The sequence below is a fragment of the Melospiza georgiana genome, chromosome 1, assembly GCF_028018845.1.
Source record: "Melospiza georgiana isolate bMelGeo1 chromosome 1, bMelGeo1.pri, whole genome shotgun sequence".
NCBI lineage: Eukaryota > Metazoa > Chordata > Aves > Passeriformes > Passerellidae > Melospiza > Melospiza georgiana.
In genome coordinates, this window is record NC_080430.1 from 48,042,138 (window position 1) to 48,060,799 (window position 18,662).

At 42.0% G+C, this 18,662-nt stretch overlaps 1 protein-coding gene across 3 annotated transcripts in view; it reads right to left on the minus strand.

Annotated features, from left to right (window-relative positions):
- Positions 1 to 18,662, minus strand: part of ELMO1 (engulfment and cell motility 1) — a 302,214-nt gene that overhangs the window by 76,567 nt on the left and 206,985 nt on the right. Inside the window, exon 1 of one of the 3 annotated variants that reach the window (XM_058027272.1) lies at positions 4,349 to 4,467. The exons of the other annotated variants lie outside the window; for them this stretch is intronic. The gene's annotated coding sequence lies outside the window, so the exon portion shown is untranslated. Of the gene's footprint in view, positions 1 to 4,348; positions 4,468 to 18,662 lie in introns of those variants that run through there. 3 annotated transcript variants of the gene reach the window in all.

Consider the following 18,662-nt stretch of genomic DNA (forward strand, 5'->3'; position numbering starts at 1 on the left):
TTTAATTTGGGTGAGGTATGTATGCAGATGATGCTACACTGGAAAGTGTAAGTACGGAAGACAAAACACTTTCAAGTTACATGGCCTCTGATAAAGAACTTAAAATTTAATCTCTCTGACACAAAGTCAATGTTTCTTCCCTTCATTATGCTTCTCCTCACAGAGGCATGTGTCTAAGGGGGACTGTAGTTCCTAATGATGGGGAATGTGGGGTGTGTGAGCATTTTCTTAACAGATACTCCAAGAGAAGGAAGTACCAGCAATGCAATCTCAAGGAAAAGGGAGGTAATAGAAACTTCTGCTTGTGGCCATCAGCGCTGCTGTCCCCACTTTTCTTTTCTGAAGAAGCAGCAGGTGAAGGGGGGGTATGATTTCATGAAAGTGTTCTAGTTTTCTGGAAGATATCAAGTCAAAATATAGAGGGAATGTACAGTTTTTTCCTTTCACATTTTTGCATCTGAGAACAGTAAAAAGCAGTGGTTTTTAGCTGGTTTTTGAAGAGACAAAATAAGTGAGATCCATAAGAGCAGCACACTTGGATGGGGAAAGACGTGCTTCCAGGAGCCTGTGCTGGGCTGAACTCTAGCTTCAAATGATAATATCCATGAGGTAGTGGCACACGACTCCTCTTCATGAGAGTAGTCCTGAACTCCTGCCAAAAATCCCTCTATATGCTACTTACTGCTTCAAGACAAGAAGGATAATGACAGGTCTGTAAAATCTGCTGGAATTGACAGTTCTTATTGTTCTGAAAAGTTTTCGTGATGCACAGGAATTTTCAGATTAGCACTGCACAATGTTGAACAAAATGGGTGTCAAGCAAATCAATGGGCTTTTCACAATTCACAAGTCTATGTTTTACTGCTGTTCCATTTTTATTCTGTGCTTGGTCTTGCTTTGTTGTGTGCATGTGCCATTGAAGATGTGAGTGCGTATGCACTGAACAAGGAGCGAGTTTTCCATGGCATGATGTTCCATGTAAACCAAGGCTTAGCATGGAGAAGGCTTTTCTCCTAAAAAAGTGGGTATTTTTTTTTCAGACACAAAAATAAAGAACTGTGGATATTTGTGTGGTTACTTGGAGTTACAACTGTCTTCTGTTCATTTGGAGGTGAACACAGCGAGCCACCTTTTTTACACCTGTGTGTAAAAATTTGTGCCAACTCACTTGAACAATGGGGTGAAAACCATATGCAACTGAGGCAAAACTGAAGACTGGTGGCTCCAGCATCTGTTTACCTAGAACACGAATGACCACCAGAGTTTTTGTAACTGAAGGAGGGTTAAGATCCAGGAAAATAATGAAATATTCAAATTTAATATCTCTCAACACACAGAAAGCTCAGACCATAATTTCTGCTCTATGCTTCCAGTATAGCTTGACATATGGGTATAAAGCTCTACAAGCAGATAAAAGATAACCCATTAAGCTTAAAGCCCATAGAAACAAAACAAAACCTCTGGGATGCCTCTTCCATTTCAGTTTTCAATTTACCATCATTGAGGCAAATAGAAAGAAAAAAAATAACCTGCTGCCTTTGTGAAAATCTCACTGTTCCAAGAAAAATATAAGCATAAGACTGAAGATCAGATCAATGCCTGGTGGCATCTCGTGTAAGTCAATGGAGCTATGCCAATTTGGTCTGGCACCAAGCATTTTAGAAGACATATGAGCCCATCAAACCAAGTGTTTTCCAATGCAACCAATTAAAGCTACCCCAAGATAGCATTTTTTTTTTCAGCTTCTGCATCCTCCCAACTGCTGCCAGCATGCCACAGCTCTCACTGAAGCCTACTCACTCCTCTGTTGCTGGAACTCTTATAGCCTGGGAATCTGAAATGCCTCTCCCACGTAGATCATCCCCAAGCACTAACGACGAGCAACAGTTCTCTGCACCATCAGGTCAAAAATCGAATGCAAGCACGGCTTGGACTGCAACACGAGTTTTTCCACCTCAGGCATCACTGGGGTTGGAAGCCCTCAGACAGACTGATCCAGTGCTTAGCAGTTATAGGCTGTGTCTCTGTCTCCCTCCCTCCCCAGCCCCCTCCTTTTATCTGCTGATGCACAGGGATAGACAAGCGAAAAAATCCCTTCAAACAAGGTTATGGGAGAGAGAGGAACTCCATCACAGGCAGTGTTTGCCTAACACTGGTGACTAAACTTGAGAGGTTTATGTTGTTTGAACTACATCCCTGGAGTGCTAACAAGAATTAAAATATCATCTTAAGAGTTGCAGTCACCTTAAAAGACAACGTTCTCCTACGCTTTCACATCAATAATCATAAAATAAAGCAGAAGGCAGAAGGTATGGAACAAAAAACCCTCAAAGGTGCAATTAAGCTTCATTTTGATGCATCCCAAAGGTGTTCAAAATGATCAGCCAGGAACAACCCATGCCCAGGTGTGCAAGGGTCCAAGCTTTGTCACGGATTTTTGGGGAATATCTTAGCCTAGATCAAAGCATCCACCTTCAAGATGGGGAGTGGGCACATCTCTTTGCCTAGACACATCTCTTTGCCGTACGCAATGGGATTTTCAGCTACACCAGTGCTAAGTAAATACAAATGAATGATACAAGACCCTGGGGAGGGTGACATAGCAACAAAATACCTTCCTCATTGAAAAAAAAATTATTCATTCTTGGCACTTTCATCGCTGCCGAACAAAAATAAGAATTGCAATAATAGCTAACAGTTATCTCTTTTTTGCATACCTTAGAAAAATGCATTTTTTTTCTAAGCCCAGTGCCATAGGATGCCTGGGGCCATCATCTCAATAAAAGGTGACCCAAACACCCCTGGGAAATACAGGGAAGAGTGACTTATATCTGCGTCTTCAGAAAAAGCAATAAGTCAAGCTTAATAAGGGGTCCCTCCTGAATTTGTTATACAGCAGGTTAAACACTCAAAACTACACAGAGGAGTAGTATTACACACACCAATAGACAGTTTCCCTGTATTGATGCACTGAATTCTGTGTTCTGTATTTTAAAAAAAATTATATATTGGTCCAGTAGCTCTTCAAAACACAGACACATTCTTTTTTGGCATCAACTCTGAGGTAATGCTGTGTCCTTTAACTGGAGGGATAAGCTCCATGTACACACCTTCCTGCCACAACTTGCAGGGCAAAAGCAAAGCTGACCAGTTAAACCAAATCTAAGGAAATTTACACCCTCAGCCTGAGATTCCCAGGCAGCAATGTGACTCCTCAGCAGTTCCTAATGCTGGGAAATGAAGCTGTGTGTTAAGTTCTAAAATGAACACAAGACACCAAAAATGGATCCCTAAAATGCAGCCAGCTTCATACAATGTTTGCACCTAGTCTGGGTTACTATAAAATACCTGATACACTTGACAAGCTCAGGAACAGAGAGAAAAAACAAAAAGTTTTTTTTCTAAATATTTTTTTCCGATGTCTGCCATTTCTCCTATGTATTTTCACAAACCAGATGACTACAGTCTCTGAGAGGGTTAAGCAGAGACAACCATGAGCTTCATGCAGCAAAGCTCCCTGTCACGATAAAACATGAACAACGCTGAGCCAAATTCATGGCTGGTGTAAGTAACCCCAGAGGGCTGCAGAGGGACAGATTTGCACACACACTTCCCTCCTCTTTCTAAATATACTGTTTCTGCTTTACAGAATCAAAAGCAGAGTCCCAAGAGGCAAAGAAATCAACTTCTAACACATGCCCCACAATGGTGAAAAAGGAAACTCTTCACACTTTTCATGTACTCACAGGTTTCATAAACAAATAGGAAAGCTTTTGAATTAAATGTAGTTTAAAAAGCCTTCAAAGAAGAATAAACCAATTTGAGAAAAAGAGAAAAGGTACAGGAGGGGTAGGAAAAGCAATGACATTTTTATGCTGAACACAGTGATGAATGATGAGCAACTCGTGTTTTCTTGGCTCAGGGTCTGAACTGGCATTTGACAAATCACCGTAATAACATACCTGTTATTATTATACTGACACCAGAAATACTGGTGAGTTCATGTGGGCACCTCAGACTTTTGTGCCTGCAACATTCTGCTCCATGTGGTTTGCTTTCCCTTTTCAAACACAGGGTGATCTGAAATACCCCGAAGAACACAGCATCCTTCCACAGACTAACCTCAATTAGGCTAAAAAAACCACCCAAGGCAATGCAAACAGCTAACTAGTTTGTCCGATGCCCGAGACCATTCGGAAGAACGCATCTCGCTACACAAGACACAAAACCGAGGAATCCCTCGGTGTATATACAGCTGCCACTAATTCGCTTTTTGCCATCCCTCGACACCACCAATCGCTCCGCGCCCGGGCTGAAACAGCAGCATAAAGTACGCGGCTTTACTTACAGAGATCTCGTAGCTCCATCGTTGCCGATGACAAATTCACCTCCCACACGGCAGCGAGCGGATGACTTAATGCAGCCCGCGGCGGGCGGCTCCGTGCGCACGGCGGGCAGCGGCGGGCGCTCCGCGGCGGGGGCGCGCTCCGGACGCGGCCATGGGCGGCGGGCGGGCTCGGACCGGCGCTGCCCCGCGGCCGCGCTCCGCTGCCCGCGCCCAGCTCCGCTTATGTGCCGGGCGCCCGGCGGGCTCCCATTGGCACGGGCGGGCGGCGGCAGCCAATGGCAGCCCACTCCCGCGGCAGGGAAACTCCTGCCCGCTTATTTAGCATCTCGGGAGAGCCCATTTCCGAGGAAGAGCGCCGCTTCCCTCGCATCCTGCCATCGCACGGCGGGGATGAGCGGAGCAGAGATCCCCGTCTCCGGGGCTCCCCCCGCGCCGCCCGCTCGTTTCGCCTCAGAGCCCGGCGCTCACCCGGAGGAAGCGCGGATGGGGACCCCGGCATCCGCGTCCACCTTGGCGGGGGCCGCGGGGGAGCGCGCCGGAGCTCCACAATTACTCGCTCCATCGCCATGGAAACAGCCTGGATGCAGCGGGCTGGATTTGTGTAGCACATCTGCTGCCAGGCTCATAATCAACCGCAATCTCATCTTTTCTCCCTCTGCTCGCGCTGCTTATTTGATTGTGAGTTTGCTCTCTCTTTTCAGACATGCTGGGAAAGTACACGCAGACAGAGCCGTGTACACGGTGACTTTCTCCCTGTGCAAACACGTCAGGACACACGTATGTGTGCACACACCCCACCAGTACTCACTTGTGTGCATGCTAAGGAGGTGCACTCTCTGTGTGCCCAAATCACACAATCATAGGCTAAAAGATCCATCACCTAGTTCCAACCCCCCTGCAATGGGCAGGGGTAGCTTTTATGAGTGCTGGTTGCTTGAAGTTCCATCCAGCCTGGCCTTGAACACTGCCAGAGATGGTGCATCCATCTGTCCATCTGTTCCAGAGCCTCATTACTCTCACAGTAAAGAATTTCTTCCTAATAACTAATCTAAACAAATTCCCTTTAGCTTTAAGGACATTATGCCTTGTCCTGTCACCCCATGCCCTTGTAACAAGTGCCTTTCCAGATGAGGAAAGTGCTCTAAGGTCTTCCTGGAGCCATCCCTTCTCCTGGCTGAACAACCACAACTCTCTCGAGCCTGTTTTCACAGGAGAGGTGCTCCAGCCTCCTGATGATCTTCCCTCTTTTGGACTTGCTCCAACAAATAGTACACCTTAGTCACATTTCAAGTTTAAGTAACTGACCAGCAGAAGACAGGACTACTGCCAAAGTATTGTATTTTGCTTTCCAGCACCATATATTGTACCTCTCCAAAACAAGGTGAACATCTGAGACAGCTTTTAGGAAACCTCCAAAAATGCATCTGGCACCCACAGACAGTGACCTGAATCTTCACACAACTAACTCTACACTGGGTATTTCCTGTCCTGTTCAGGTGATGAAATCCACCACTAAGATATCTTTATGCCCAAAGGCTTCACAAAAACTCTGTCCTGACCTCTGACAATATAAGGAAGGAGAGATCATTAGAAGAAAGGAAGCAACACTGGAGAGAAAGAAAAGATTCCTAAGCCACCAATGCAGTAAGCAAAGGAACCGTATGGCAGTTACGGTTCATTCAATTCATCCTTTCCTTTCTGTTACTGAAACTGCAAAATGAGGAGAAAAATCAAGTTCATGCATTTATATTAAAAAGACAGCTTCAGACAAACCATGAGGCACTGACATACTATTATTATGGTATTAAGAATTTTAGATGGAAAAAAATGAGGATACATTCCTCTTTCAGGAACCTTTACCTCTATTCGTTTGACCAAAAGATTAAAAAAATTAAAGCCCTTCTTAAAAAACCCTTAATATTTCTATATTGCACCAATAACAGCATTCCACTTCATGTGCCATGGTAAATAAAGGTAGATTAATCTCCATGTACAACAAATGCCACTCCCTGTTAAATATCTTCTACCTGAGTCTAATCTAGAATCCGGGAAGGTCTTCCAAGCCTCAAGAGCAAGGCCATAAGAGAAGGCTACTCCAGAGATTTGGCTTTTCAGGGCATCTGTGACTCAGTTACAATTCTTGACATAGAAAAGGGCTTCTGAGAGAACTGTATTTGTAATGGCTGAGGATGCCATAAAGGTTCACTCCTGGCAATGCTGTACTTGTGGCTTTTCATTTGCCTTTGGATCAGCACCATCACCATAAGGATTACCCTGAACTGGCAAGCTTTTGAGGTCATACTTTCAGTTCTGAAATATTCAACTTATGAATAAGTGGAAAGAAATTCACTGTACATTTTAAGGGAATGAGGGCTAATTAAAAAGCCTAGATTCGCTGACAGAACTTGCTGCGGAAAAAAGCAGTCTGTCCCATTCCATCCCTCTCCCACCCATATCTCACAGGGGAGAGGGTGGTCTGGGAGTGTGGAGCATGTTCTGTCATTTGTCTGTGGAGGGTGAAACACTTCAGCAGTTTCAAGGTTATTTTTGCTAGCTGTTATTGTCATGTCATGGACTGGAAACATTGTCAATATGTAGAGCTTAAAATAGTCATGCAAACCAGCAAGTTTAAATTCTACTGGACAACAAAAATCAAACAGCACATTCCTAGGAGGTCTCTGCAATTAGTATTTTTAAAGCCAATATTAAATTGAAGAGGTTCCTAATGAAATAAATTGTTCCTTCCTGTTATGTGATACACAGAGTTCAAAACTCTTCAATAGGCTGTCCTTTGTTTAACAAAGCCCCACTGCAATCAAAAATAATGATTAGCAGTGCAACTTTAATGTATCTGGAGAAATTTTCCCTTAGCCGAGTTTCCAAAACTCCCATCTGCATTTCACATACTGACAGGGAGAAGACTGTGTCCCAGATTAGGGCAACCAGTCAAGAACTCAGAAGACCCATTTTTAAGGTCTTTTCTTTCACAGGAAAGGAGCAGAAGTGACAGAGATCTCTACTTCTGATGACAGCAAGCCACTAGATTTAAGGTTATGAAATCTCACCTTTGTCTCTTTATTTCCTTAGCAATCTCCCCTGCAAATTGCATTTCTTTTCCTCACAAGATTGTGCGGTGAGAATAAACACACAAAGAATTTCATTGCAATCTAAAGCAGGACAGGACACCGATACCAAAGAAAGCTTTTAAGGGAGATCAAAAATTCAAGGCTAGAAAAATCCAGGCATTTCAAAGCAGCATAATAAATAAGATTTGTGAAAAAATCTTCTAAGATAGCAGGATAAAATGATGCTGTTCAACTAAAAGGAAAAAAGATTTCCAGGAAGGCTTCACACCAAAGCTGCTACTTGTCAATCCGACAGCAGCTCCTGCCAGTATTCTGTCATGGGCTAAGACCTGTTTGTGTGTGGGAGCTGAGGAACAATCGGTGATGATATAATGCTTACTCATCCTTCCAGATCGTGGGTTTTTCTTTTTTTAGCCTAGATACCTAAAGGGGAAGATGGTTAACCTGCTAAGACTTCCCCAGTCATAGGCTTGATGGTTGGCTTCCAGTGCCATAAATTACCTGTTAATTCTGAGTAAACTCTCAAGTCCTTTCAAAAGTCCATTCGTAGAAGCAGCTGATTTGCACCAGGAACAGCTAGTTCTATTGATTTATTCCAGGAAGTCCTACACATTTCCCTTCCACATCTGTACTCTTGAAGAGTCAATTAGGACCTATCTGTAGATAATGCAAATACCTATTTCAGAGACTTCCAAGGACATTTTTCACATTTAGTTTGGTTTTTCCCAAATCTTACTATCAGAAAGCCTCATAACTCTTTTATCAGGAGGCCCCTACACTTTTATTCAAATGAACAGCTTTGACGGTTTGGTTTGGTTTTTCTACCTACTACTACTGTGTCAGAAAGATGTTTTTGCATAGTAACATATAAACACAAATTAAAATGAAAATGCTGGGCCAGAGCATAGAGACATCTATCTTGTCTGCCATTTAAGACAGCTTGACTGCAAACCACAAAGCTTATCTGACTAGGAACACACAAGTGATATATAAGCTGCTGAAAACAGTCAGTAACATAGCTTTGTAAATCAGATTAGACATGACCTTCAGAGGTGATCTGCCACCATAGCACCCAGAAGGTCTCTGTGAATTACAGAACCACAGAACCTTTTATTCTGCAAAGCATTTCCACCATTCAAGCACCAATGAGTGTGCTCAGTGTTCATTACCTTCCCCTCTGCTTTGACCACAGGGAGCATCCAAGTCTCCTCCTGCACCACCAGGTAGGTTGCCTGCATTCTGAGGATCCATTCACATAATAAAAGACTTCAAAGATGTGCATTAAATAAAATCTCCACTTGTCTTATATAAATGAAATCAGAGCTTTATAGAATTTCATACAACAGTCTTGGACATACACAACAGTAGTCTGGATGATGACTATCTAGGGGTGTTGAATTTGCAATTCTTCATTATCTTCCCTGACAACTGAAGCTCTTCAGCTAAGCCAAAGACAGCCTACAAACAATCCTGAAATTGGCTACAGGAGCTGACATGAATATTTCTCAGTTTTCCTATTGCTAAATGATTACACGTAGTCTGAGTAGTGAAAGGAGACTTCCTAGTCTAGACAACATGACTGTAGGCTCCATTTGCACCTCCAGTGTTAACTCCAAGAAGATCTGAAATGCCTTGGCTTTGATACAGATCCAAAATATCCACATCTTAGAAAAACAAAACCCAAAGAACCAACTAAACATAAAGAAGAAAAGCACCACAACTGCATATAAGAAACCTAGTCTGGAAAAGGAAGAAAGAGAAATTGGGTTGCTTAGAGGAAGACTATTCTGTCACAGTGAACAAATTGCAAGTTGCATAGTTTTTGATACATGCACAAAGAACAAAAAGCAAATTATTTCTAACCTTGACAGTGGGTACAGCAGACAAACAACCTCAAGTGATGTTTAGGTTTGGCAGCAGTGTCGTATACAATCATAGTTTGTCTTTGAATAGCTATCATATTAAAAAAGCCCTTAAAATACACAAGCCCCCGCAGCTGTCTGCAACCTTTAAGTCTTGCCATTTCCAACACACATTGCAGTCATATAGCATGAGAGGGCACTGAAGAATTTCAAATCAATTATAATAAATCCAGACAGTAGACAGCAGAAGGTTTCACAGTACACATCATTGGCTTCAGGATTCCTCACATAGCACTCTTAAATACAAAACTGCAAGAGGCTCAGAAACCACCTTGTGAGTTTTAAAATTTCCAGTACATTCAGACCATATAAGCACTATCTGCCAAATCTATCACATATTCTTCATCCACTGTCAGGGTTAGGATTTTCCCTGCTCCCTCCTTTGCCGACATTGCTCAAATGCATATCAAAATTTTGTATCAAAACCCTTTGGAACATACCAAGAGCATTTTCAGTCATGTCATTGTAATCTCAGTTCTCTCATTCAATCACTCTCTCTGGAGTACACACGGCCAGGACAGAACAATTTCACATCACTGCAGCACTTTACCTTCCATCTTCAGCCACTTCTCCAGCTTGTGCTTTGCACAGGCTGCCAAACAAGCAACAGCAGCCAGGTTTATCTTCAATCCAAACAGTCTAAGACTTCCATTTAATGCTTAGTTCTCAGTAGGATGGGCACTGTGGAATGTATATCGTACTAACACTGTTGAAACAAATTATGTCCCTTAGGTGCTCGGTCTTGCCTCTCTTACAGGCATGCATGCTCCTCCTGCATCTTATTCATTAGTGCACTGTGGCTTTCTTCTTCTGGAAGATAGTAGTTAAATCTCTACTCAATCATATGAAATGGCAACAGAATTATTTCTTCAGCTTTTCTGATTTTAACAAAACCAAAGTGCAAGAGGATGGACAAAATAAGGGAAAAAGTCATCTGTCTCAGTTATCTGAACTCAGTCTGACGCTGTCATGGCTCACTGTTTAAATAATGATGCACGAGTTTTTTAATATGTTAATTACACAAATAGGTACTTAGGAACTACTTAAACAGAAGATTATTTACCCCATTGACTAGAGAAACCCATGTGTCAGCACATCTGCTGCACAGGAAGATTAAATCTGTTCACACAAAACTCATGCTCTCCCTTGCTAATGGAGAAGAGATTAGTAGTGTGAGACCTGAAGCAGGGGCTTTGGGTTTTATCCAACAGACCCTTAAGACTGTCACAATGGATGATGCTAGCAAACATCTCTGGATTTCTAAAAACCCACTATTTACTCGTCTAGGCATCCTGGAAAAAGAAATGAGATTTTTATTGAAAAGAATTTTCTATGTGTGTGTTTTAATTTTAAAAGCTTCTGCTGTGTGTTATTTAAGAGTAACAATCAGACACCCAGCAGCTTTAAGAGGGAACTGCATTGCTGTGTCTGTGCACCTTTAAGGCCAGACTGACAATGCTAGTTGATGATGTTTAGAAAGAGTATACTGAAAACAACTCAGTTACAGAGCTATCTTTGCCTTGGTTCACCTTCCCAGCAGCTGCTGAAGGATCTTCAGACTATTATTTTAATAGCCGCTGATGAGAGCCAATCCATGTTTTCCACATCCCCCTAGCACTGCTTTTGCATTCCAGGCTTGCATGGAAGGGTAAGTGTCAGAAGGCTCTGGTGGTGCAGAAAGGGATTGCCAAGACTACAGCTAATGTGAAGAACAGAAAACACGAGTCCAGTTTCCAGGTCCAGCAAGCACACAACAAATTTTCCTGAGAAGAATGTGTTCTGTCTGCTTCCACCTCATGCAGGAATGAAAGTCAAATGAATGCTCACATAAGCTGAATGAACAGTGAGGGCTGTTTACCATGGAGCTATTGCAAGTGTGCACTTAGCTTCAGCTGGAAAGGGCAATATCCTCCATCCACACCCTCATAAGGTAATTCGGAGCACACAAAATGAGCTACTGATGCTTCTATTCTGTGTCAGCCTCTGGCAGCAGGCATCTGTTCTGAGGATTTCAACGTCTCCCTGAGCTGGGCTTTGCAAACATCCCCTTCTCAGAGACACTAACAGCCACTTTTTCAATCTCTGTACATGGAAATGTGCAGCCAAATATACATACCCCAAACACGTGTCGCATGCACAACAGAAGCGTGCCCACACACGCCCATTCACAGCCAAATGCAGTATAAATAACCTTGCTATATAAATAGCCTTGCTTAAATGAAGTCTCTTGCTTAAATAAAGCTGGCATAAATACTCTTTCTTTATGCTGCCTGTTTCATCTCATGTTTAAGTCTGGAAAGTGGCAACTCTGCTGGAATGACCAGAGAAACTCCACTCAAAGTCAACAGATAAAAAGGACAGGTGAGCTCAGCATCATGATATCAGTGGTGAAGATTTTGTGAAAAGAATAAAAGGCAGGCAACTTTCTTTTTCACATGTCTCTGATGTCAAGATAGATAAATATTAGACAGGCAATAAGGTATTGCAGACAATCAGAGGAGATCCTCAAGCACTGAAACCCCCACAAAACTAAAGCTATAAAAATTAACCTTTCATTCTCTGTTTAAAAAAAGTGAGGAAAAAAAAAGTATTAGAAAAGAAAAAGTAACTTCTCCCTCTTTCTCGGCATCTTTAGAAGGACACCAGATGACTGTCCACACTCCTCACTATGCTCATGTCTGTATTCATCAATATGGTTTTATGGACATTTTCTGTCTTATCCTTTTCAAAACATTTCAAGAAGCTGTTAAGACTGCTTTCTCTGAAGACGGGTGGGAAGGACCGGCTGTCAGAAAGGACTCTCTGAACCTCCCTGCAGCAACCCTGCTTCACATTCAGCCCACACACCAGGCCCAGCTCTATCAGCGTTCTGGCTCACTTTGTCAGGGCTGTTGCATCTGCTCAGAACTTCCTTCCCGCTAATGAGCCTCTCTCTAATTGATCTTCAGAGTACATATTTCTTCAGACTCGATCATCCCTAAGCTAAAGATGCTGTCAATACTGCTGCATGGCAATTGCCATTGCAGAGACAAGTCCCACCTTGTAGGGCCTTCGCTGAACCCTCTGCTCTTTGCACGTGGCAGGTGGAATGATTACTTCATCTTCCAAGTCAAGATACAAATTCATAAAGGTCAAGCAATGCAGGGGCAGTTGCAACAGTGGGCACAAACTCCAAGTTTTCCTTGCTCTTCATTACCCAGCCTCTGAAACACAAACATATCTACGGTTCTAAGCCAGTAGTATTTCTACCTGTTACATTACTGCTTTGTTCAGGGTTGGACCACTTTCATTCCATTAATGCTTTCCTTTAAAAACATTTCAGAATTGGTTTAAAAAAAATAAAAATAGACGTTTAAAAATATTTCAGTCTTCCTTAATCATGCAGGGATATATTTTCAAAGCCGTATGCCAGGAGTATTCCACGTGACTCCCATTCATGTTAAAATTAGAGTCACCAGAATAAACCCCATATGCTGCTTTGAAAAGGTACTGCACTGTGTCCAAGGAAAATTTTTGCAGCTTAATGCTGCTTGTACAATTTTTTGCCTGCTTTTCTTCTTTTGATTTATAAATAGATTTTTAACATCCTTTTTTTTTTTTTTAAGTAACATTTTGTACTATCTGGAAAAACAGCGAGAAGGGATTTGCTGGTTTTCTTGGTTTCTCTGCAGCCATTTTATTTTAAAATTATCAGTTTAATCAAAATAGCTTTGCTTTGTAGGATGCAATGCTTTTGGAAGCTTTTTTATAACTCTTTTTCTTAATACTGCCTCTGAGGACAACGTTTCTACCTGAGCCACAGCTTGCAGTGAGGTCTGGCTGCCTTCCACACCTGAGCTGCTGTCCTTTCAAGTGGTGCTCAACATTTCTGTGCTAGCCAGAAACTAATTTTCACATCTGGACAGTGGGGAACTTTTTCCAGAAAGGTCAAGGCATAGTCTGTCCTTGGCAATAAGAGCACTGCTGCTTTGTGCTGGAGCCAGGCACCACAAACACACGGGTTTCTATATTCAAGGTCCTGTCTTACCTTCTGCCCAATATAGAGCATCTCTAACACCTGTGGCAGCCACAGAAGCCCAGCCCCACAAAGCCAGCAAGCATTGCCAACTCTGTGCTCATGTATGCACATACTGCTAAATAATGGTGGATTATTAAATTTGTCATTTATGACTGCGTTCTTTCTGGTCATTTTGAGAGAGAGGGAAAAAAACCTATTTCTGGCAGCTTTGGCTCTCTCATAATGCTCTCAAATTCTTACTGCTTCTAACTGTGCATGAGAGATTGTGCACAAAAAGACAGTGTGAATGCCATCTCTCCAGTTTATACTCATCCTTCTTGTTACTGTCTCAAATTGCCAAGCATTTTCATTTCAGCCATTGACACCAAAGGTGCAGCAAACACTGCATCTAACCATTTAATTACTTTAACCTTTAAAGGATGTAAACAAAGAGTAAATATTTTGCTTTAATGTGGAAGATGCTTCCACCACAGAGGGAAAAAAAAAAAACCCTTTCCTTGCAAACAGAATTGTGTATCATACAAGAAAAGAAATCAAGATATAATTGGCCTGTCACCAAAGCACTGACAAATGAGGTGTGGGCTAAGTTCCCATCTCTACCACTAACTTTTCAGGCAATATGCAGAAAGACATAATTTATACATCCTTTTATCCTACAAAAATCACTTAACATCACCTTTCTGCTCTCCTTTTTTACCCTTTGTATATTCTGTCAGTTCAAGTGGTGTTCTCCTTTTAATCATAAACCTGTGCTTAAAAGAAGTACCTGAAACTTCCTGGGATGGTGAAATGACAGCTTGCACCTGAAGCTAGAACCTGTAAGGAATGGCGCTTTAGCAAAAGCAAGGTTTTGTTATAAGATAAGCACTTATAAAAAAACCCCAAACTCGAACAGCCAGCCACAAACAGCAAGCATCCCCAAAACCAATCCAGTAGCAGCCAAACATGGCTCTGCAACTTCTACACACATTTTCTTCTTTAAGAATTAGGCTTCAAATGAGTTACTGTGGTTAGAGAAGTTACCATGTCAGCTGTGCTGTAGTATAGCCAGTGGTAACCATTTAGTAAAATATACTTTTGTAAATGTTGGTAAGAAAATTTTGAAGAAATGCTTTCAACATCACATTTCTGAACGGGCTTGAGTGCCCCTGAGTAGTAACAGCTCAGCTGTCAAAGCTAAGACAAGTTAAAACTGCTTTAAAGGGATCACCACAGTTAATGGGGAAAGACTGACTTCTTAAAGGGGCCACAGAATCCATCTCAATGATCTTTTATGCTTTATTTAATATTAGGAAAAATTTATGAGCTTGGCTGATGCTCCATCTGAATTTGTTTCAATGATGATTAATGACATGAATTACCGCTTCCTATTTGGATAAGATATCCTACTGCATGAGAAAGTAGATTTTACCCATAAAACTCCAAAATAATTCAGGTAGCTAGACAGTTCTAGGCATTGAGTTCTGCAGACACAGCAAAGCTAATTTCATACTTAAGTCAGGTTCCTCAGGGAAATTCTGGGCAAGTTTTGTTTTTCTCCAGAGATAAAGATTTTATAATCTCTCTGTGCAACTGGTTCAAGGGCTGCCACCAGTATCGGTAGTGTTTCATCCTTACACCCAAACAGTTTCCTTCATTGCGACTTCTATTCTTTCTTTGTGTACTTCTGAGAAGGGTGTGCATCTTCTCCTCATCCTTCTTGTTCTAACAATGGCAGAAGGTACAACTGGATCCACCCTGGATCCAGCCTTTTCCAGGACGAACAAACCTGGTTCCTTCACATTCCCTTTGAACACCACACGCTCCATCCTCCTTAATCATCTTGGCAGACTTTTGCTCGACTAGCTCTATTTCATCAGTTTCTCCCCATTTCGAGGGGAGAAAACTGGACACAGTCTTCCATTTGCTGCCTCATAAAGGCCAAGCTGGGGGAAATAATCCCTTCCTCTGCCATGCTGGCTGCGCTTCAGCTAATGCAATCCAGTGTGCAGTTAGTCCACACCACACAAGGGTGCACTGGTGATTCATGGTACTCATCAGCCCAGAGACCATCCTACAAGCAAGCACCTACAACAATATTTGTAAGACACGAAATTAGACTTTCTGAGGCCTCAATTTCCTTTGCCAGTCACCCATCCTCAGCTTTTAGTATCAAAGAAAATATCCGCAGAAATTAATATCAAAACCCTGACCACCATAAAAATCAATACAAGATACTGAAGTCTTACTCTAGTACTAAAATCAAGAAGTGTAGAGAAGGAAATTAGAACCATCAAACTCTTTCAAATTATAATAACTAAAGCAAATTGAGCAGCTATGAAACATCCTGTTCTCTGGAGCTTAAAAGCATCAAGGCAATAAAACACCCTTAACCCATGCAAAGGTAAATAAGTTTTATGGAGATATTTTCTTTCTTTTCTCCTAAAGTAGAACCTCCAGTTTAAAGATTTTGCCTGGTACTTTAAAGATTTTACACAGCAAAGGGCCATTCAGGCTGTGTATATAACTGAATCCATTTTCAAGCTGCACACATAAAATATCTTTTACCTGAAGTCCATCTCCCAAATTGGTGGAGACATTTCTTTTCTCTAAGTAAATTAAACTTTAAGTCCACTGTGTACACAATTAGGTGCAGAATTAGGCTAGATAAAAGAGTATCTTGTTCTCTGCCATCATTATTAAAATATTGTATTTATACCACTACTTCTGAGGTAAGACTTTTTTGTCCATATGGATCAATTTTCAGGAAGAAGAAATGCATGTGCACGTGTAATTTTGACTTTACAGTTTTAACAGCGGCCTTCAGATTTCTACCACTGCTGAAAAGGCATAGCTGCCAATAACACCCATCCTGGCTCCAAAAGCTGGCTTCCAATATTCTATGACCTGAAAGGGTCTTTTCTGATGTCTTCACAACTGTGGCTGCCCAAAGTAGTCAGTGAGTGTCCCCAGCTAGAAAGTGAGAAAAGCCATTAACACCCTCCTTAAGGCAGGTGGAAGTACTATGAGGCATGCCATTGTTCCAAGGAAAGAGGACAGGTGGAAAGTAATCTGGGGGAATAAATCCTGTTGAAGATTGGAGTGCTGAATATGGAGAGAAGCTAAAGGAACAGAGAGAGAAATTCAGTAAGATTGCCACATCCAGTCCTAGTTTTCAAAATCACATATAGGCCTTCAAATGAAGAAGTATCAGTTATATGACAATCAGATCAAAAAAGAAAATCACTGGGAAGAAAGCAGCCCTTCAACAACTTCCAGATCCCCAGGGAAGGTAACAGTCCTTTAACAATTTCCAGAACCCTAGCTTACATAAAAATGAGTTTTTGGAAAGAATCTCAGAATCTTGACAGCTTTGAGATTACATTCTTTATCTCAAACATCTGATTTTACAAAAACAAAGATGTTTCATTTTTCCACTTTGGTGACTTTAGAGATGTTATTGTCACTATGAAGGGCTGGTCAATTGCTTCTGAAGAGGCTGACAATGTAACAATGATATGATGAGATCTGTGGTTTCCTTTGGGCTCTCGGTTAAGTACAACAAAAGTTCTAGGCAGCATGTACTAGTCAAGTAAAATGGATAGAACCGCAATTTTTAACTGCTGAGGTTCTGATCAGTTTCCCTGAGAGAGAAAACTGATGCTTGAAATCTGAAGCAGAGTCTTCAGAGAAAAACATTGCCATAAAATTCAAAGCATGCATGAAAGCTCTTTTTCCAGATACTTTCACAGAAGTCTTTTAGAAATAGACTTGACATTCTTGATGCAAGGATTGGTTCTTGAGCATTTCAGTTTCACGGCCATGGCAAAAATATCTTCAGCTGGCATGGCAAGATCTTTAATCATCTACACAAATGCCTTTTTCAAGGATTCTGATATTTGTTCCTTCACCTCTCCCCATTGTTTGGGTTGATATACTTTCATGGTATCTAATCTGTCTCCATTCCTGTGCTCAGTTTTTAAGGTGATATTCCTCAGCTTTCATATATATTACTGGAGGCCTTGCTCCTCTGCTTACTGTGACCAGTAACTTGAGGAACTGGGATGGAACCTCCCAATAAATTATATTTTAGTCATCAATAAATCCACAAGATTTTTTGCATGCTATTCCAATCCACAGTGAAGAGGGAAAAGGGCAAAGAAAAAAGAGCCCTACCACTTTCAGAGGCACACACAACACCTTCCATCCCCCAGTAAGCTTTTTAGCCCTCAGTGGAAATGTGGCATAACCCAAGTCCACGTGTCTAAGCTTCACTACTACCCCAAATAAAAACTGCCTCTGCTGTGGTCTCTGTGGGGCAAAACCTAACACTGCCTTCCGAAACGACGTGCTAAACCCCTCGCATCCTCCATTTTCCCTCTCATGCAGTGTCTGGGAACTTGAGGACAGCTCACATTAGCACCCCAGGGCCCAGTTTAACCTGTGACCACCTAATAAAGGTAACTTACAGAGAGACAGCAGAGGCAGGTACCTGCGTTGGCCCAGTGTGCATGGTGTGGATGTGGATTGAGGCAGCTGATGTGGGTAAAGGAGAGGAGAAGAGAGGAGAGGAGAGCCCATCTGCACCCACACACCATCCTCTCCTTCCCTCTCACCATGCTTTCCAGCAGCCCTCCGTCCCTCCCTCCCATCTGCCTCTATCACAGCCAACCTTAATTTACACTGGTGCATGAGTAGCAGGATCAGCTTGTCAGCTGCTGGCCAGTTACCTCATGTGCTAAAAATAGAGACAGGCAGCAGCAGCCCCTGACTGGCAAACGCCTCTTTAATGGTGACTGACATATTCAATCAAGACAATACCCGAGATGGAAGATGCAAACAATGAAGGACATTTGTATAAGGACAGACGAGACAAAAACAAATAAGCACCCTGGCTTTGCTTACGAGACACATATGAAAGATTTCTGCTGCTCTTTTCAACCACGGTGCTATTTAGATTACAATTACTTAAAGCAAACCAACAATAATACAAGCTCTTCTGCTACTCCAAGAGAGGCTATAAAAATCTCATTGTCAGCTGCATCATTCATCACGATAACCTCATTTCAACTGAAACAAAATATCCGAGACATCACCTCTCCCCCCTTCCTTCCCTTTTTATTTGCCTATAATAAGGTCTATAGTCTGGGGAGCTCTCGGGCTGAATTCCATGCGTTGTGATTCACAAAATGAAAATCTGGTATTATATGCCCACTGACATTCACATCAGCAGCAATTCATGCAGCAAAAAGCCATATGCCATGCACCTCTGATTTAACTGTACTACAAAAACACATCCTAGAAAGAAT